The following is a 22684-nucleotide window of genomic DNA, read 5'->3' as shown; positions in this document are numbered from 1 at the left end:
AGCTGTTTTTATTTGGTATTTATATGATTATCTGGAGGAAACATTTTGATTGCTTGTCACTAACTGAAGTTAATTTTAGATAAAGTGGAAAATCTGTTTGAAACCAGTAACTCCTGATGAAGGAAATGGATCTGGGACTTCAAATGGCATATGAATGGGTCATTTAAAAATAATTTTCTTTATAGGCATTTTGAGTGTCAAATCATTCTAGAAAGATATTTAAGCAGTTGCATACACTGGGGTTATTGTTTCTGGTCTCTGCCTGAGTTCTACTATGGATATTTTGATGTTCAGAAATTTAAGCTGATTGCACTGTCAGCAAACAGATGGAAAAACAGCCATAAGCCCCAGCACCAAGTACATGCAGTGAGTGACTTGGCCAAATGAGAGTATGTTTGTCTATAGTTTGTACTATGTCGTTTGGAATGCTTTTTTTGCTGTTGTTTTGTTTTGGTTTAGTTTTTTGTGAAGCAATTGGGGTTAAGTGACTTGCCCAGGGTCACACAGCTAGTAAGTGTCAAGTGTCTGAGACTGGATTTGAATTCAGGGACTCCTGAATCCGGGGCCAGTGCTCTATCCACTGTGCCACCTAGCTGCCCTGGTTTGGACTGCTTTGACTGACTTGGTGCTTTGTCAAATCATGAGATCATGTTTTCATTTAATAGTAATACTGAAATAGAAATATAATGTTTGCAGAGTCCTTTACATACATTACCTCGTACTCCTCCTATGGGAACACTGTGACTGAAAACCAAGAGAAAACTAAACTCTTAAGAGAGTCTTGATTTGAAGAGATTAATTAAATGTCTTACCTATGATCACATGAAGAAAGAAGTGCCTACTATTAGCTAGGCATTGTGCTAAGAACTTTGAAAATATTTCATTCAATGCCTACAACAACTTAGGGAGGCATGTGGTATTATTAGTCCTATTTAAGCTACAGTTGGGGAAACTGAGGCAGATTGTGGATAAGTGTGTTGTCCAGGTCACATAGCTTGTAAATGTCTGAGGGGGGATTTGGACTTAGGTCATCCTGATTTTAGGTTTACTGCTCTCAGTGCCCAGGGCCACCTAGCTACCGACACAACTAAAGTACTGTTAGAAGAAGAATATGAACTCAAAGAGATCAAAGAAAGAGGGAAAGGTCCCATGAGTACAAAAACATGTATAGCTGTCTTTTTTGTGTTGACAAAAACTTGGAAATTAAAGGGATGCCCATCAATTGGGGAAGGGCTGAACAAGTTGTGGTATATGACTGTGACAGAATACTCTTGTTCTATAAGAAAAGACGATTGGGATGGTTTCAAAAATACCTGGGAAGACATATGAACTGATTCAAAGTGAAGTGAGCAGAGCTAGAATATTGTACACAGTTAACAGCAATATTGTACAATGGTCAAATGTGCATGATCTAGCTATTCCTAGCAATAAAATAATACAAGACTGTTCTGAAGACATGATGAAAAGTGCTATGCACCTCCAGAGGGGGAAAATTGTTATAATCTGAATGCAAAAATCAAAGCATACTTTTAAAAATTGTATTTTATTTTCCCTAATTATATGTAATGACAATCTTTAGCATTCATTTTTATAAGATTTTGAGTTCCAAACTTTTCTGTCTTCCTCTCCTCCCCTAATTGCAAAATGCTAAGCAACTTGATATGTTATATATGCATGATCATGTAAAACATATTTCCACATTAGTCATAGTTGTGAAAGAAGGAACAGGCCAAAAGGGAAAAAAATAAAATAAGTGAAAAAAGCATGTTTTGATCTGACTTCAGAGTCCATCAGTTCTTTATCTGGATGTGGATAGCAGTTTCCATCATGAGTCTATTGCAAGTGTTGCTGAGAAGAGCTAAGTCATTTATAATTGATTATCCCATAATGCTGTTACTGTGTACAATGTTTTCCTGGTTCTGCACAATTACCTTTGTATCAGTTCATACAAGTCTTTCCAGGTTTTTCTGAAATCTACCTGCTCATTGTTTCTCATTGCACAATACTAATCCATTACATTAATATACCACAACTTGTTCAGCCCTTACCCAATTTATGGATAGCCCCTCAATTACCAATATTTTGTCACCATAAAAAAGGGGTGCTATAAAAATTTTTGCACATGTAAGTCCTTTCCCCTTTCTTATGATCTCTTTGGGATACAGACATAGTAGTGGTATTGGTGGATCAAAGGGTATATATGCACAGTTTGCTCACCCTTTGGGCATACTTCAAGATTGCTCTCCAGAACGGTTGGATCCATTCACAACTCTACCAACAGTGTATTAATGTCCCAATTTTCCCACATCCTCTCCAACATTTATCATTTTCCTTCTTTTTTCTCATATTAGCCATACTGATAGGTATGAGGTAGTACCTTGGAGTTATTTTCATTTGCATTTCTCTTTTCACAAGTGACTCAGAGCACTTCTTCATATGACTAGATAGTTTTGATTTCTATTTCTGAAAATTGCCTGTTCATATCAATTGACTATTTATCAACTGGGGAATGGCATGTATTATAAATTTGATTTAGTTCTCTATATATTTGAGAAAAGAGGCCTTAATTAAAGACACTTGCTGTAAAATTTTTTTCTCAGCTCTCTGGTTTTCTTTTTCTTTTTAATTTTATGTTTAGAATTTTATTTTCCCAAATTACATGTAAAGTACAAATTTTGACATGAATTTAAATAAACCCTTTCTGTTCCAATTCTCTTCCTCCCTCCCTCCCCATCCATCCCCAAGAACTCAAGCAATCCAATATAAACTATATATGAGCAGTCATGCAATACATTTCCACATTAGCCAGGTTTTGAAAGAAAACAGACAAAAATAAAACTTCAGATAAAGGAAATAGCAAAAAACTTCAATCTGTATTCAGATACCATCAGTTCTCTCTGTAGATGGACTGCATTTTTCATAAGACCCTCAGTGTTGTTTCGATCATTGCATTGCTGAAAATAACCAAGTCATTCATAGAAGACCATCTTACAGTATAGCTGTTATTTTTATACAGTATATTTCATGTTGCATTAGCTCATGTAGGTTTTCCCAGGTTTTTCTGCAAGCCTGCCAAGCCATCTAGATCAGGACTTGATAGTGAAGACATCCTCATGCCTCCTTAATGCCTGGTACTCTAAGATATTGGCCAGATGTTCTGCCCCATGCCAAGTCAGATTACACCCAGAGAAGTTTATAGTCTTGAGGGTTACTGAGATCTTCACACTTTGACAGATAATTTCTAAACCTCCATCTCCAATTGGACAATATGCTAGAAATACATGTACCAAAGACACAGATTTATTCAATCCCCTTGTTAAGAATATTAAATCTTGTTCTCTCAAACATATTCCCTGAAGCTCTAGGTTCTTCAGAGCAGTAGATACAGTAAAACAGCCTTTAATAGCTTTACATATTTGGATGGTCACCTCTTTGGATCTAATTGTAGGAATTCACCTTTTAAAATAAGCTTTATACCTACCAGAAACTGAATCTCCAAAACCTGTTTGATATGAGCTCCTGATGACAACAGAGGGCAAAAGTTTATCTATCATAAGGGCACTTAACAAAGGTGCCCAGTCCAGGAGCTTGAGGTGGTCTGTATTGAAATCGAGCACCCCTAGCCTCAGGTTGGCTCCCACAACAGGCAGAGGTATAGAGTCTTGAAGTGCACAAAGATATTCATAGTGAGAAAAGAAATCTGCACCATTTTCTCTTCAGCACTTCACTGCGTCGATCATTTTCTGGCCACCCGTTGAAACCCACCCTGACCCCTTTTCAGTTACAGAACATTGACCCCCCCCCCCATCTACATCACTTTCAATCCAGTGCTCACCTGGGGTTTGGCCATTAGCTCCTGATTCATTGTCCTGCCCAGGTCAGCGCAGCCCAGCACACTCTGCCCTCTATTTTTTTATTCATTTGGGTTTGCTTTGTTGTGTCTTGGTTTCTCATAAAGTCATTAGCTTCCATTTGTTCCATTCTAATTCCTAGGCAATTATTTTCTTCGGAGAGCTTTTCCATTTGGCTTTTCAAGCTGTAGACTGTTTTCTCATGACTTTCCTGCATTACTTTCATTTCTCTTTCCATTTTTTCCTCTACCTCTCTTACTTTATCTTCCAAGTCCTTTTTAGCACCTCTCTGGCCTGAGACCAATCCATATTTTTCTTGGAAGCTTTGAATATAGGAGCCCTGATGTTGCTATCCTTTCTGAAGGTGTACCTTGATCTTCCTTGTCACTAAAGAAATTTTCAATGGTCTGCATCTTTCTCTGTCTACTCATCTTGCCCACCTATTTCTTGACTTTTAACTCTTTCTTAAAGTTGGGCCTTGCTACCAGGCTGCTCTGTCCCAAGCTTCAGGGGGTCCCAGGTGGTATCATTTAAAGAGTGGCAGATTCTTCACTCACCTGGCCTGTGCTATGGTCTGGAAACAACACCAGGCCTACTTTCTCTTCAACCAGAAAACAAAATTTTTGTTTCATTGGGTTGATAGCTCTGGTGAGCCTGTTCCCGTCTCCCACCTGGGCCGCTTCCACTCAAGGTTGCTGTCTGGTTCCCAGCAGGGGTAAAAAAAAACAAGTTCCACCTCAGCAGCAGCAGAGACCCCTGCAATACTACCCCCCATCCTTGGCCAACCATTCAGCCCTCTCACCAGACCATGAGCTTAGTTCCAGAAGAAGCCAACATTGCAGGTGATTCAGAGGCTCCAGGGGTCTCTTTCTCTGGCACAGCCTGCCTGGGGCTGGAACAGTGTCAGAACAACCACAGGGTTGGATTCCACTCCTGCCCCAGCACAGTAGACCCCTTCTGCTGACACTACAAGTCATCCCTGGTTGGAAGATAATTTCACTCCATCCTTTTGTGGGATCTGCTGCACCAGGTATTATCTTATGACATTATTTGAAGGGATTAGGAAGGATTTGGAGAAGAGCTCTGAGGAGTCACTGCCTGTCCTCCACAATCTTGACTCTGCCCAGGAACCTTGCTTTTCTTCTAATCCTGTTTGCATTGGTTTTGTTTGTGCCAAACCTTTTAAATTTAATATAATAAAAACTAAATATTTTACATTTCATGATAGTCTCTATCACTTGTTTGGGCACAAATTCTTCCTATCTCCTTAGATCTGACAGGTAGACTATTCCTTGCTCTTCCAATTTGTTTATGGTGTCACCCTTTATGTCTAAATCAAAGCTTCTTATTTAGTTAGTTATTTATTTTTTGTTTTGTTTTTATTTTTCTAAGTTTATTTTATATTTTTCCAGTTACATGTAAGGGTAGTTTTCAACATTCATTTCCATAAGATTTAGAGTTCCAAACTTTTCTCCCTAAACATTTATTTATTTTATTTTTTGTGGGGCAATCAGGGTTAAGTGATCAGGGTTACACAGCTAGTAAGTGTCAAGCGTCTGAGGCCAGATTTGATCTCAGGTCCTCCTGAATCCAGGGCCAGTGCTTTATCCACTGCACCACTTAGCTGCCAAAATCAAAGCTTCTTATGACTCTTCCTCTTCTTCCTCTTCCTCTTCTTCCTCTTCCTCTTCTTTCTTCTCCTCCTCTTTCTCCCCATCATCACCACCATCATCTTCCTCTTCCTCCTCCTCCTCCTGCTCCTGCTCCTGCTGCTTCTCCCCCCCATTCCCTTGGAGAAAATAATCCTGGTGCCTCTTTTGTGAAGTGGTGCCTGAGGAGATCCCCAGACTCACCATGGCCAACAAAAAGCTGAAGGAAGGAATAAAGACTGAAAACAAACACATTAATTTGAAGGTGGCAGGACAAGATGGTTTGGTGATGCAATTTGAGATTAAGAGGCACACACCACTTATTAAATTAATGAAAGCCTGTTGTGAACAACATGGTTTGTCAATGAGGCAGATCAGATTCTGATTTGATGGGCAACCAATCAATGAAACAGACACACCTGCACAGTTGGAAATGGAGGATGAGGATACAATTAATGTATTCCAGCAGCAGACAGGCTTTACTAAAAAGAGAATCTGCAACTTTACTCCATAACTGTGCTCCCAAGGAAAACAAGACATTCACAATTAGAAAACCAAGATTTGGTTCATCCATATCCTGACTACAGCAGTATAGTTTTCTCTTTTCTTTGATTCCCTTCCCCCATTCCTTTATTGTAAATAAAGTAACTCATGTATGTGCACAGGCATAATGCCTATTTTTTTTTAAAGCAAATGGCAAATGGTATGTTTTGATCAACATCAAATGGAGATGGGGAGGGGAAAAACAAACTGGTTCTGTGAAAATATCCCTTTTCTCCATTAGTGGCATGCTCATTTAACTTTTATCTTTATATTCCAGTAAGTTATTTTGCTCTCATTGTTTAACAACAACAACAACAACACACTCAAAAATCCTTGCACATCATGTTTTATTGGATAATTTCAATGTTTTTCTTTTATCATTGTAAAATAAAGGATGATTTTACAACTTTTTTGCGCATAGCTGTTACATGTAGGGCAATCTCTGTCTCTCAGGAGGGATAAATTACTATAAAGAAATTGATCCTAGACAGTTTTCTTCTTGTTTAAATAAACTTCTTGTTTAAAATTTTAGAAAAACACTAAAAGGTTGTATATGCTTATTTCATGTACCTATATATCCGGGGTCAAATAAAAATTTCTCAGGTGAAAAGGGGTCATGAAAGAAAAAGTTTAAGAAGTCTTAGTCTAAATAATGTACTCATTTTGACCTTCCCTTGGTTTATGGTATGAGATGTTGGTCTATACCTAGTTTGTACCCTATTGTTTTTCAGTTTTTCCAGCAGTTTTTGTCAAATAGTGCATTTTTATCCCAGATGCTGGTCATCAAAGCATACTTTAAAAAACTTTATTTTTCTTGTTTTTGGTTCATGTTCTCCTTTGCAACATGGGTAGTATGGAAATATATTTTCCAGTACTTCACATGCATAATCTATATCAAATTGCTTATATTCTCAAAAAGAGGGGAATAAAGGGGGGGAAGAAGGAATTTGGAACTCAAAAATTATTTTTAAAAATGAATGTTAAAATTGTTTTTAACATGTAATTGAGAAAAATAAAATTAAAAACATACTTTTACAAAAAGAAATGGAGACTATTACAACATTCTAGGGATGACATGATGGGAGCCTGCACCAGGGTGGTAGCAATGTCAGAGAAGAAAATGAAGCATTTTTTAAAGGTGTTAGAAGGGTAAAATTGACAGAAATTGGCAATATATTTAATATGGAGGGATGAGAGCTGGGGAGCTGAAAATAACAAAAATGTTTTAAGCCCGAGTGGGGGGAAGAAAGAGGGAAGAGTTTAGGAGGAAAGATCGTGAGTTAAGTTTTAGACATATTGAGTTTAAGCTGTCTAAGAGACATCCAGTTTGTGATATCTAATAGGCAATTGGAGATGTAAGACTGGAATTGATGAGAAAGGCATAGGAATAATTAATTGAAAATATAGAATCTGATGAGATCATTAAGCAACAATATAGAGGATAAAGAAGTGGTAACAGACAATCATAACTTGTACTTATGGCACAAATGATGATTGAGCAAAGGGGATTGTTAATTAATATTCAGGTAAGTAGGAGAACTTGGAGAGAGAAGTATCATAAAGACCTAGTGAGAGTAGTGTATTAAGGATAAGATGATAATAATTAAAGGTTGCAGGGAACTAAAGAAGGATGAGAATTGAGAAAAAATATTTTATTTGGCAATTAGAAGACCAATGGGAACTTTGAAGAGAACTTTGAGGTTCTGTTTGAATAAAGTCAGAAGGTAGGCCTCAGAGACTTAAGAAAATAATGAGAAGAAAGTAGAAGTGCTGATTGTAGATGGTTGCTCATCTTGTTGAGGAGATGAAGAACAAAACGCCTCAAAGAGTATAGAAATAAATGGAAGGTGAGTTATGGCTTCATAGCTAGTGTGGATTTTCTGAGGATGGGGAAAACATAGGCATGTTTATAAGTAATAGGGAAGAGGTAACCAGGGAGAAATGGAAGATTAGCAAGATAGTGGGTATGGTAGAGGGGGCAATCTGGTACATAAGACTGGATGTAATGGGATAATTTGTACATGTAGAAGGATTTGCCTTGGCAAGGAGAAAGGACCTTTGTTTATGTGAGACAAGGATAAATGAGAAGGCATCTGAGTGATGTGAAATGAAGAGGATTGGAAAAGAGGGAGCTTTCAGTAAATGACCTAATTTTTAAAATGAAATATGAATGGCAAAAACTAGGCATACACCAACATCTTATATCATATACCAAAATAAGGTCAAAATGGGTACATAATTTAGATATAAAGGGTGATACCATAGGTAAACTAAGAGAGGAAGGAATAGTTTACCTCTCAGATCTATGGGGAGGAGAGCAATTTATGACCAAACAAGAGATAGAGAATGTTATGAAATGCAAAATGGATGACTTTGATTACATTAAATTAAAAAAGGTTCTGCAGAAACAGAAGCAATGCAGCAAAAATTAAAAGGCAAGCAGAGAGCTGGGAAACAATTTTTACAGCCAGTGTTTCTGATAAAGGCCTCATTTCTAAAACATATAGGAAACTAAATCAAATTTATAAGAATGCAAGTCATTCTCCAATTAAGAAATGGTCAAAGGATATGAACAGGCAGTTTTCAGATGAAAAAATCAAAGCTATCTATTGCCATGTGAAAAAATGCTCTAAATAACCACTGATCAGAGAAATTCAAATTAAAACAACTCTCAGGTACCACCTCCCACTTATAAGATTGGCCATTATGACAAAAAAGGAAAATAATAAATGTTGGAGAAGCTGTGGAAAAACTGGAACATTAATGCATTGTTGGTGGAGTTGTGAATTGATCCAACCATTCTGGAGTGTAATTTGAAACTATGCCCAAAGGGCTATGGGGCTGTGTGTACCCTTTGATCCAGTAATACCACTACTAGGTCTGTATCCCAAAGCAATCATAGAAAAGGGAAAAGGACCCACATGTACAAAAATATTTATATCAGCTTTCTTTGTGGTGGCAAAGAATCAGAAATCTAGGGAATGCCCAACAATTGGGGAATGGCTGAACAAGTTGTGGTATATGAGTGTAATGGGATACTATTTTGCTGTAAGAAATGATAAGCAAGCAGATTTCAGAAAAACCTGGAAAGACTTAAGTGGACTGATGCTGAATGAAGTGAGCAGAACCAGGCGAACAATGTACACAGCAACAGCAACATTTTGATGATCAATGGTGATAGTTCTTTTTAGCAGTGCAATGATCCAAGACAATTCCAAGAACTCATGATGGAAAAATGTTCTTCACATTCAGAAAAACAAACTGTGGATTATGAATGTAGATTGATCCATACTATTTCTACTTTTTTTTCTTTTTTGAGGCTTTTCCCTTCTGTTCTGATTCTTCTTTCACAACATGATTAATGTAGAAATATGTTTAACATTATTGCATATATATATATACATACACACACACACATATATATACACATATGTATATATATATATATTATATCAGATTGCTTTCTGTCTTGGGGAGGGGGAGGAAAGGAAGGGATGGAGGGAGAAAAATTTGGAACTAAAAGACTTATGAAAACAAATGTGAAAAACTATCTTTACATATAACTGGAAAATAATAAAATACTTTTATGATAAAAAATGAAATATGAATCAGGTTTCTTAACTGAGAGGCTACAGGTTAGGAGAGTCATGAGAAGTTTGAAAAAGGTTGAAAAAGTTTGGTAGAGCAACTGTGGTAAGTGAGATAGTGAATTGATTAGGAAAATATAAAAAGATTGCCTTTTTTTAGTGAGGGCAAAGTTGAGATTATCTAATATGAATATCTAGTGGGCCCAGGTTATGCCATTTATTGATTTTTTCTACCTTTGTTCAGCAGCTCATGAATAGGAGAGTGGGATTAATTTAAGGCTGTGTCTTAGAAGGGAGAGATATATTATCGATAAGGGGGAAAGGGTTTCAAGAGAAGAAGATAGTGTATCATTGAGCTGCTTTACCAAGGGTAAGAAGAGAAGGGTAGCCAAATGAAGGGGTAATGCCCTGGAGAAGAACTGAGGTATGAATGGATTAGAGTTCATGGTGAAGACAAGAACATAGGTGTTTTAAGGCAGAGGAAAGGATGGGATAACAATATATTATGATCAAATAAAGGAATTTCAAAATTCACGATGATGGAAGTGGAACACTTCTGAGTAATGCCAAGATCAAGGGTATGGCCATCTATATTTACTTTGTACAGCAAAATTTATACAAAATGGATTATAAATTTTATTTTAGGGACAGCTAGGTGGTGCAGTGGATAAAGCATTAGCCCTGGATTCAGGAGGACCTGAGTTCAAACCCGGCCTCAGACATTTGACACTAGCTGTGTGACCCTGGGCAAGTCACTTAACCCTCATTGACCTGCAAACAACAACAACAACAACAAGAACAAATAAATTTTATTTTACCTGAAGTAACAACATCTGAGAGTCCCCAGCTCCCCTACAGAAACACAACAGAGCCTTTGAGAACCATTTTTGTATTGATTTCCAGTCTAACCAATTAGATTGTGAAAAATTTGTTCAATAGCCTCCCCTGCCTGCACTTCTTTTTCATTCAACATGATAAATATATTTTACTATTAATTTTTCTGTATGAAATGATACTTTTGGTGTCATATAACCATAGTCTCGACTGAATTATTCCATCTATGTGGACCTTATGTTCCTCACCTATAAAATGAGAAGATTGGAGGAGTTGATGTCTAAGGTCCACTCCTGCTCCAATATCTTATGATTCTATATAACATACTAATTAGCTAATCTCAAGCCTCATTAATATTCTACAATTATGTTAGTAAAGTAAACAAGATCATAAACTAAATGTTTTTGGTTTGGGTGTGTTAGTCTATTAGTGTGAACACATTACTACATACTATGCCCTACATTTCCTCTTGAAAGTGCTATGTAAATTAATACAAGATGAGTGAGACCCAAAGGAAGCACAATTCAAACTTCCTAAAAATCTCAATGTTCTGGGAAATTGGATTGAGGTTATCTAAGCTATAAAGCTGGATCCCCAGTGGATACTTTGAAATGATCATTTGAATGTTCAAAGGAACAGCAAATTCTAATGTAGAATTTCCAGTAACATTCAATCTTTCTCCATTCCTCAATAAATAGGATTAGATTGACACAGAGAAAGAAATTGAAGACACTTCAAAGTTGCATTGAGTCCAATGAACAAGCAGCTTACAGGTATATATATATTTTTTTCAGGGAGGCAATTGGGGTTAAGTGACTTGTCCAGGGTCACACAGCTAGTAAGTGTTAAGTGTCTGAGGTCGGATTTGAACTCAGGTCCTCCTGAATCCAGGGCCGATGCTCTATCCACTGTGCCACCTAGCTGCCCCCTTACAGGTATATTAAAACCAGTGGGGCTTAGAAGCACTATTATCATCAGTCAGATCAGGTGAAATTACAATAAGACATGACTCAACATTAATGAATGAAAATAAAGGGATGAAAAATACTATTAAACACGTAGTAGAGGTAAAGCACTGTGCTGAATGCTGGGGAAGAGATGCAAAAGTGTAACAGTCCCTGTTTTCTTTAAGCTCATGTTCCAATAGGAAGAGACAACACCTATGGAAGGTATCACCCCCAAGTTAGATGAAAAGGTCCAATGGTCTTTAGGACACACAGGTACATCATCTTCTTTATTCTCATTTTTTAAAATAGAACTACACAAGTTGCTAATGTTGAACCATGTCATGGTGCCAATGACTTTGGCAGTAAGGACATTTCTTTTCTTGGTCTTCAGTAACTGGCTGCTAAGGAGATAGAGGCCATAGCACCTGCAGAGGCAGTGGTGAGTCCCATTTCTAAAAAGTTTGCCTCCTTGGATAATTTCACAGTAGGCTGGAAGTAGGGACCGTCGTGTGGTTGTGTGGGGCATGGCTCTTCTCAGGGCTCTTGGGCCTACATGCCCTACAGTGGCAATTGGTTGGCAGTTGGTATTGATAGAAAGGATGGTGGACCCTTTCTCTAATGTATTGCTTCCCTGAGTACTGACTCTGAGAGTTGATTTAAAGTATTTCTGACTTGATCATCAGTTTACCCCATTTGGGCTATTTTTGCATACATAGTGGCAAGGCTACCACAGAGTTTTCCCAGCTGAGACACTTAGTTCAATCAGCCCCTTGCAATTGGGGATTGGCCCCTTCTAATCATTTATCAAAGTTCACCAAAGACCTCATAATTAATAAATCCAGTGACTTTTTAAAAAATCTAGTTCTCATCCTGCTTGACCTCTCTGTAGCATTTGAGTCTACTGATTCTTCATTTTGGTTATTCTTACCCTTTCTGCTTTTAAGTGGCCATTCTTTTCTACTTGGCCTTTTCTAAATACTCTTTTATGTACTTGCCTGGATTCTCATTTTCTCCCCCAATTTATAGATTTTGGTGTTCATCACCTCCCCGCCTCTTTATATGCCCTTGTCAATTTTATTTCCTCCAGTGCTCTCATCTTCCACCTTTATTACAATGCCACTTGAATCTATATCCCTGGTCTAGAATTCTAGACATATTTCTGGTTGCTTAATGACATAGCAATGGGGATGTCCTAATGCATCTCAAATTCAACATGTTCAAAACCAAGATTATTATTTTGCCCCCACAATCTGCCTCTCCTGACTTCATTATTTCTTTCAGTAACACCATTATTCATCTAGTTTCTTATGTTGAAATATCGGTATTATCTTTGATTCTTCACTCTTGATCTCTCTATTATGTCTTTTAGCCAATCAGATACCAAGTCACGCAGCTTCTACTTCCCATGATCGTAGGATAATGCTATCATCTATCTCGAGTCAGAAAGTACCACAGAGATCATCTAGTCTTATCATATCATTTCATAGATAAATAAATTAAGGTTAAAGGAATTTAGGTGACTGATTCAAGTTCACACAGATATCTCACATATTATTCCTATCCTCTCTATTCCCAATGTCACCAGCCTGGAAATGTAGGGTAGCCTTGTTACCTCATAACCAGACTCTTGACTCCTCATAAGCCTTTGTGCCTCCAGCCTTACGTTCATCAACCTACTATCAGGCTAATTGTTCTTATGTAGAAATATAGTCATGCCACTCATCTGCTCAAAACTCATCATTTGTTTCTTATTGCCTACTAAATAAAGTTCAGACTCCTTAGGCTGGTCACAACTGATGCTACCCTACATTTCCAGTCTTCTATTTTGTACTATTCCACTGTTTGTTCTCCATATGCTCCAGGTAAATTGGACACACACACACACACACACACACACACACATATATATATAAACACACACACACATATACAGACACACATACACAAACACACATACACATGTGCATATATGTATATGTGTATATATACATATACATATATATGTATATGTATATAATATATATGTTCCACATACTGTGACCAATTATCAACCTTTTAAAATTTCTTCCCATAATTTAAAACCAGCTTAAATGCTACTTCTTCTATGAAGCCTTCTCTGATCCTTCTGGTCATTAATGACTTTTCTCCTTTAGATATGACATGATTTTATTCACACCTTACTTATGTACTTTATAACTCTTATCTTATTTTTATGTCTTATTTGTGGATATATTATAGCTCCCTCTTAGCTTTTAAGTTCTATGAGGGCAAGGCAAAGACCTATCTATTTTTTATCTTCTTCACATCTGCAACTGTTTTCTGTTCACAGCAGGTGTATAATAATAATTTTCTGAATTGAATTAAAATGATAGACCCATTGTATGACATATGACATGCATTTTAAGTTTTGTCAATCACACAGCTGCATACACACAATCAACAAGTATTTATTGAATGCCTACCATGCACCAGGCATTGTACAAATGTTTTGTCATAGGTTGTTTGGACTGAAGGCAACATCCCAAGAACTATTGAACCTTAGAGCTAGAAGAAATCTTAAAGAATATCTAATTCAGGAGTTCTTAGTCTTTTGGGGAAGTCTGATGAAGCCTATGTAGCTCTTCTCAGAATAATGTTTTCAAATAATTAAAGTCAAAACTAAATTTAAGTTAGAGCTTAGTGAAAACAAACAAAAAAATGTATTCCCCCCATTCAAGTTCATAGATCCCATGAAATCTATCCACAGATATAGTTCATAGACTCCAGGTTAAGAACCCATAATTTAGTCTAACTTCCTTGATATATAAATGATAAATGAAGCCTCTTAAGTAAAAGGTTACATGGCTTGTCAAAAATCAAATAATTACTAAAATGTAGAGGATTTCCAGTTCAATGCTTATAATCTAATGGGGGAGACAACATGCAAACAAATGTATACAAAAGAAGCTACATATAGGGTAAATAGGAATTGATTAATAGAGGTATGGCACTAGAAATAAGAGGGAATGGGGAAGATTCCATGTAAAAGATAAGATTTTAGAGGGGCTTTGAAGAAACTAGGGAAATCAATAGGTAGAGTTGAGGATAGAGGGTTTTCCTCACATGACTACAGAGAGAACAACCAGAGAAAATGCCTGGAAACAAGAGATGGAGTATCTTGTTCTTGAAATAGTCAGGAGGCCAATATTACTAGAAAAGAAAGTATGATTCAAGGAGTAAGGTGTAAGAAGACTGAAAGGTTATGAAGATTTGAATGCCAGACAAAACATTTTTTATTTCAGCCTGGAAAAAGTTCCACTTATCAGTTGGCTTCATTTCAATGCCAGCTGAGCTCTCTGCCCTTAGATGACTCTATCCAAGTCCAAATCCATCTGTGATAAAGTAGGGAACCTCCATATGGTGGAAAGGGCATTAAAAACATCATAGTTTTTTTTTTGGGGGGGGTTGTTTTGTTTTTACTGTTAAGTCTTTCACTACAAAGAGGGAACAAAAACTCTATGACTGCCTTGCCTAGAATATATCAAGTGGACACTAATAACTGATAGCTAGCAAAAATATGGCTTCCTTATCATAAATTACTAAGTGATTTCTATCGCTGTGCTGAGTCCAGCACCAATATAATGATCTCCAGAGAGTAGAACCTACTGCTCTCTAGAGAGAGACAACTATTGAAGTTACAGGGATAAAATGGAGCAGGTTCATGCTTTGGTGCAGATCAGTATTGGGATCTGGTAGCTAAGTGGCCACTATACTTCACATTTGATCAAGATAAGGAGAATTTGTCTCAAAAATATCGATATTTAAGGAATTTATCTTAGTCCCACCTCTGTGGATATATTAAATGACTCAAAGTCTGCCAATACTTGGTAGCTGGCTAAGAGATCTTGTGAATAATACACAAACTGTGTAATCAGCCTCTGTAATGAATAATTCTTTTTTGTTCAGTCCCCTGAATTGACTTCTTTGCATTGGTCATTTTTTCCTCGGTCTAGTCTAGATTATATCTTTATTCTGTGAAATAATATAAACCATGTTTTTTAAAAAAAGTGTTTTGTTTTTCCATCTTGTATAGAATTTTTATTTTCCCAAATTAAATGTAAAAACAAAATTTGACATAATTAAAAGAACCTTTGTGTTCCAAATTCTCTTCCTCCCTACTTTCCCCGACAAGAACTCAAGCAATTCAATATAAGTTATACATGAGTAGTCATGCAAAACATTTCCACATTATCTAGGTTGTCAAAGAAAACAGACAAAAACAAAACTTCAGATAAAAGAAATAACAAAAAAAAGTTTCAATCTTTATTCAGATACTATCAGTTCTTTCTCTATAGAAGGATTGTATTTTTCATAAGTCCTTCAGAGTAGTCTTGTATCATTGCATTACTTAAAATAACCAGTCACTTACAGAAGATCATCTTACAATATTGCTGCTTTTTGTATGTAGTACATTTCACTTTGCATCAGCTCATTAAGGTCTTTCCAGGTTTTTCTGATAGCAACCTGCTCATCATTTTTTTTATAGTAAACTAAATTTAAAAATTCTTTAAAGAGAGATTTCCTTACAAAACACATGAGGTTGATTATTGCAACAACAGTAATAGATAGTGTAAAAATATTTTTGACTTGACTGGGCCTAATTTTGGGGGGCTAATATGACTGGAGGACCAAACCGGGGACTTTTGACTATTTGGCTATCTGACTTCATCAATTTAATGTGGGCTGTCTATAAAGTTCCACCACACTGCTCCCAAACTGATAGACTAAAAATTAAGAAGCCTCTTAACCAAATAATCCAAGCAGAGTTTATTTATGAGATACTATTTCAAATTAGGAATACAGGGAAATAAAGTGTACAACCTGACTGCTTTCCTGTGGTCTCTTTCCCACCTGCCGCAATTAGAACTTTTTGAATACAATAAGGGCCTTAGCCACCTCCAGCCTCAGGGCACATTACACTTTCCCTGGTTTGTATTAAGGCCTGTAACCTTGTCAGCCCCATCTCTCCTTTTCCGAATCGAACTCTCCTCCGTCCTTATCTGCGCTCCCCTCTAGTCACCCCTCTCCAATCTTGTCTCTCTATCTAGTCCGTCCTTGCTCCTTCTTTTTTTTCCTGTCTAACTCCCAGGTCTATATATACCTTTTCTTCTCTCCACTCAAATCTTGGGGCTTCCTTCGCCCCCACAGACCAAGCTTATCCACCCTCCAGAGCTGCAGCTGGTGGGGGAAGGGTGTGCTCTCTAGCCTCATGCCTCAGCACAGGCCATCTGGGATCCTTCAGATAGCTCTGCTCGGGTTGGAGGGAGCTGGGGGCTTTTTTCCCCCCAGCTGTCTGACCTGGCGTCTTGTATAGCCCACGGGGCTTTTTCACTCAGCTGAAGCTGAGGAGGAGGGGGAGAGTCCCTGAGGGCCTAAGGCTTTCTAATCTCATTCTAAAGGTAGGGTCCCCAAATCAAAATAAATTTCCACAACAGTATTTATATAGTACCTTATACCTGACGAAGAATTTTCTTCACAATAGCCCAACAAAGTAAGTACCATGTGGTTTATCATTGTCATCGTCAATCAATCATCAATCAGTCCTCCTCATCATCATGAATAAATCTTCCTCCTTATCAATTAGTCCTCATCTTCATCAATCAATCCTCCTCTTCATCAATAATTCCCCATCATCAATCAATCTTCAACAATCCATCCTCATCTTCATCCAAATCCTCATCAATACATCAATCAATAATCAATGTCGTCCTCATCATCATCCTTTTACATTGCTCTTGCCTCTGCTTTAATTTTTTCACAGTTACTGTTGCTAACTGTGTTGCCCTCCATCCTATTCCCTCCCCATGATATTGACTCTATTATCTATCTTCTTTCACCCTATCCCTCCTCAAAAGTGTTTTGCTTCTGACTGCCTCCTCCTCCAATCTGGCCTCCCTTCTTTCATCCCTCCCCTCTTATAACTTTCCTCTCCTACTTTCCTGCAGTGTTAGATAGATTACTCTACCCAGTTGAGTGTATGTGTTATTTCCATTTTGAGCCAATTCTAACGAGAGTAAGGCTCACTCACTCCCCTCAGCTCCCATCTTCTCCTCCACTCCATAAGCTTTTTATTGCTTCTTTTGTGTGAGATACTTTTCTAAAAAAGATCATTCATATTCAACTAACTCACAACTATGCTCTCTGTCTAAATATACTACATCCACATACCCTAATAAATAGAAAGTTCTTAGGAGTTACAAGTATCATCTTCTCACGTAGGAATGCAAACAGTTTAACCTTTTAATATACTTTATGATTTCTTTTTTCTGTTTACCTTTTTAAGCTTCCCTAGAGTCTTGTGTTTGAAAGTCAAATTTTCAATTCAGCTCAGGTCTTTCCATCATGAATGCCTGAAAGTCCTCTCTTTCATTGAATTCTCATTTTCCCCTGAATGATTACACTCATTTTTGCTGGGTAGGTGATTCTTGATTGTAATATCAATTGTTTTCTGTTCTGGAATATCATAGTCCAAGCCCCTGAAACTTTAATGTAGAAGCTGCTAGATCTCGTATTATCCTGAATGTGGCCCCACCATACTTGAATTATTTCTGTATGCTTGAGGTATTTTTTCTTTGAAGTGGGAATTCTAGAATTTGGCTATAATATTCCTGTAAGCTTTCATTTTGGGATCTCTTTCAGGAGGTGTTCAGTAGATTCTTTCAATTTCTATTTTACTTTCTGCTTCTAGAATATAAGGGCAATTTTCCCTGACAACTTTTTGGATCATGACTTTCAGGCAGTCCAATAATTTTCAAATTATCTCTCCAGGATCTATTTTCCAGGTCAGCTGTTTTTCCAAGAAGATATTTCATATTGCCTCTATTTTTTTTTTCATATTTTTGGTTTTGCTTTATTTTAGTTTTGGATGATTTCTTATAAAGTCATTAGCTTACATTTGCTCAATCCTAATTCTTAAGCAATTTTTCCCCAGGGCAATGAAGGTTAAGCAACTTGCCCAAGGTCACACAGCTAGTAAGTGTCAAGTGTCTGAGGCCTGATTTGAACTCAGGTCCTCCTGAACCAGGGCCAGTGCTTTATCCACTGTGCCACCTAGCTGGCCCCACAATTATTTTCTTCAGAGAGCTTTTGTATCTCCTTTTCCATTGGCTTTTCAAGCTGTTAACTTTTTTTTTCATTACCCTTCTCCATCACTATCATTCCTCTTTCCATTTTTTCCTCTACCTCTCTTGCCTTATCTTTAAAGTCCCTTTTGAGCACTTCCATTGCCTGAGACCAATTCATATTTTTCTTGGAAACTTTGGATGTAGGATCTTTAACTTTGTAATCTTCTTAGGGTATATTTTGATCTTTCTTGTCACCAAAGAAACTTTCTAGGCTCTGCATTTTTTTCTGACAGTTCATTTTGCCAGCCTATTTCCTGACTGTTAACTCCTTCTTAAAGTGGGACACTACTTCCAGGGCATACTGCCCCAAGCTTCAGGGGTTACCATGTGGTACAATTTAAGGAGAGTTATGCTTCACATTCCCCTGGCCTGTGCTCTGGTCTGTAAGTAACCACAGACCTGCTTGCTCTTTAACCCAGGAACAGAATTATGTTTCACTGTGGTTGCAAACTTGGCATGCCTGTGTCCCTCCCTCACCTGGACCTGCCACTCAAGACTGCTTCCTTGTTCAGAGCATGGGCAACACAACAGAGTTCCATCTCAGTTCCAGCAGAGACCCCTGCAATCTCTCTCTTGACAACCACTTGACCCCCTCACCAGTCTGTGAGCTCAGTTCCAGTAGTAGCTGCTGCTTCAGCTGATTCCAATGCTCTGGAAACCTGATTCTCTGGGGCTTTGGCAGTGTCTGTATGGTGTGACCAGGATCTGTACTTCACTCTCACCCCAGTATAACAGACCTTTCCTGCCAACCTTCTAAGATGTCTTTGGCTGGAAAATAATTTCACCTTGTCACTTTGTGGGTTATGCTGCTTCAGGAATTGTCTTATGGCATTATTTGAAGGGATTTGGGAAAGAGCTCTGAGAAGTCACTGCCTGTCTTCCCTATAAACCATGTTTTTTTGTTTGTTTGTTTTTTCCTCATTAAATGCTAAAGCATTTAAATATCTACATATACAAAAATATCTGAGGGGCTATGTAAAGGGAATTAAATGAGTGAAGTCATTGACTACTCAAAAGAATATTATCAGAAAGTTGCAATGTTTTAATATACCAGTGAATATCTAATAATATATGCATTCATATTTGCATGATGACAAAGTTAGCAAAGTGATTTCTTTATAATAACCTGTTGGGAGGGTGCAAATATCCACATTTTTCGAATAAGGAAAATAAGATTCAGAGAGAGTGAGTGACCTTTTCATATTCACACATCAAAGTGACTGAGGTGGAGTTGGATCTAGGTTCAGCACACTATCCATTAAACCAAACTGCATCTTTGCATTTTCATTTAAATGTGTTTTACATTTATTGAGAGGCAGGTAGGTGGCACAGTGGATAACGTGCTGAACCTGGAGTCTGGAAGATCTGAGTTCAAATGTGATCTCAGACATTTACTAGCTGTGTGACCCTGGGCAAGTCACTTAACCTTTTTTGGCTCAGTTACTTCATCTATAAAATGAATGTTAGAAGAAAATGGCAAACCACTCTATTATCTTTTTTTTTTTTGGTGAGGCAATTGGGGTTAAGTGACTTGTCCAGGGTCACACAGCTAGTAAGTGTCAAGTGTCTGAGGCCAGATTTGAACTCAGGTTCTCCTGAATCCAGGGCCAGTGCTTTATCCACTGTGCCACCTAGCTGCCCCACATTCTATTATCTTTGCCAAGAAAACCCCACATGGGGTCATTAAGAGTGGGAAACAATTGAAACAACTGAGCAACAACACTTATTGAATGTCTACTCTGGGGGAGGTATTATCCTAAGTCCTGTAGAGAATCATAATTCCTGCCTTTGAAGGGTTAATCAGGATCAGAGGATAATATGGATAAAATTAAAAGGAAATTTTAGAGACTGAGTCCAACCTCATTATTTTGTAAATGAGGAAACTGAGCCTAAGAGAAGTTAAGTGACTGGTCCATGATTACACAGTTGGTAAATTTCTAAGCAAGGATTCTAACTCAGATCTTCACAGTTTGAAGTCAAGTGATTCAGTCCCTGTGCCACCTATTTGCCTCAGTAGAAACATGAGTAAACAATCATGTTGCTAAGGTCTGTAGATTTTACCTTCTTAACAGATCTTTTATATGCCGTTTTCTCTCCTTTGACAATGTCACCACCTAGATGCAGGCCCTAATAACCTCATGCCTGGATTATTATAATAGTCTGTAAATTGGTCTGTTTACCACAAATCTCTGTCCATGCCAGTCCATCCTCCACTTATCTGTCAAAGTGATTTTCCTAAAGTACAGGTCTGACTATGTGCCCTCCTTTTAAATAATTTCCAGTGGCTTCCTGTCACCTCCAGGATTAAATATAAAATGCTCTAGTGTTCAAAAACCTTTATAACCTTCTCCCCTTTATCTTTCAGGCTGTATACCCATTACACCTCATCCCCTTTTCACATATTTTTTGATCCAATGACTCCTTGTTGTTCCTAAAATGAGACATTCCATCTCCTGACTCCTTGCATTTTCACTTATTGTCCCCATTGCTTGGAATATTTCTCTTCTTAATCTCTGCCTCCTGGCTTCCTACAAGTCTTATCTTCTACCATAAGCCTTTTCTGGCCCTCCTTAATTCTAGCCCTTTTGCTCTGTTGATTATCTCCAATTTATCCCTTATACAGCTTATTTGTACTTTGTTGTTTGCATGTCATCCTCCCATGAAATTGTGAGCCCTTTGAGAGCAGGGACTGTTTTTTAGTTATATTTGTATCCCTAGCATTTAGCACAGAGCCTGGCACACAGTAGGTGTTTATTAAATATTTATTGATTTCGTGTTTTGTCTATAAAGACTTGCATATTTTCCTTCTTTCATATCATTTGGTGTCTAACAAACCTCCTGATCAGGAAATTGTTTCTACATCTAACCTAAAATGCCTCCTGTTTCATTTGAAAGCCACTTACTCTCATCTTCAATGGAGAAAAAAAAAATCACTGGGCTTTAAAAAGACTCTAAAAATAAAGGAACTCAATTCTTGTAGCCTTGGAGACTGTGATTGTCCCCCCAGGCTGTGTATTCTCCAGGCTAAATAACTCCTTCTATTTTCAAATAAATTGAAAGAGCCAAACTTGATGGTAAAAGTAGGTCTTTTCCTTTCCAAAGTTTATAGGCAAAGAGGCGTTTCCCAGGTTAATTGGTATTAAGCACGTAGGTGATTTTCACCTGCAGATCCCTAAGAGGTGGGCTCTAGTGTTTTTAAGGAGGCAGCAGTTAAGACACATTGATAGAAGGATGTGGGCTTGAAGTTATAATTAGTAAGTGCCATCAGTTCTGCCTCCACACTAATATGTCAGAGATTAAGGAACAATTAATGGCAACCATGCACCAGGGCCCATCAGACACAAGACAAATTATTAACCTCAGATTCATGGAGGTGGAGTCCCAGGAGTCAGGCACCTGAGGACACAAACTTGCCTCTGCCTTCTGTGTAGTTCACCTTATAGTGTTTCAAAGATTTTTGTTTGCTTCCACAAGGTAGGAATACAGATAGTAGCTCTTCCAGGTCAAAGATTAAGGTTTCAACTTCCCTTATGCTGGCTCACTGTTCTTCAATCAGAGCAATACATGCTATAAAGCTCAGCAAACATCCACTGTCCAAGTCACAAGTCATTCTGGGGTTATTGGCACAGGGCTTCAGAGAATGTCCCATACTCTTCCTATATAGTTCTGAGGTTCAGAGTTCAAGAGATCCTTCCACCCTATCCTCAGGAGGGGGCTAGAGAGAAAGGGAAAAAGAGAACATGTGAGACAGAAGGGCCCTTTATCTCAGTAATTACTCCAGATTTGAGAAATAGTTGTCATTTAAAGACCTTTAGAAAAAATCATTAAAAAGCAAACCCTTCACCCTTTCACCCTTTGGGAAAATATTTTGTGAAATACTTGCAAAGTCAACTATGGGAAGGATAGGGTCATTTAGTATAGCAGAAAGAGCAAATTGATTTGGTGTCAGAGACTCTAGGTTCAAATCCTTGATTCTGCTAATAGCACCCTATGTGAGAATGGGCAATTCACTTATTGACTTGAGATTTAATTTCCTCTTCTTTGAAAATCACAAGTGTTGATAATTAAGGTTTTTTTCAAGTTATAAATCCTATGGTCCACTCAATGGAG

Source organism: Dromiciops gliroides, chromosome 3 (assembly GCF_019393635.1).
Source record: "Dromiciops gliroides isolate mDroGli1 chromosome 3, mDroGli1.pri, whole genome shotgun sequence".
Lineage (NCBI taxonomy): Eukaryota > Metazoa > Chordata > Mammalia > Microbiotheria > Microbiotheriidae > Dromiciops > Dromiciops gliroides.
Note: the sequence above shows the minus strand (reverse complement) of the source record.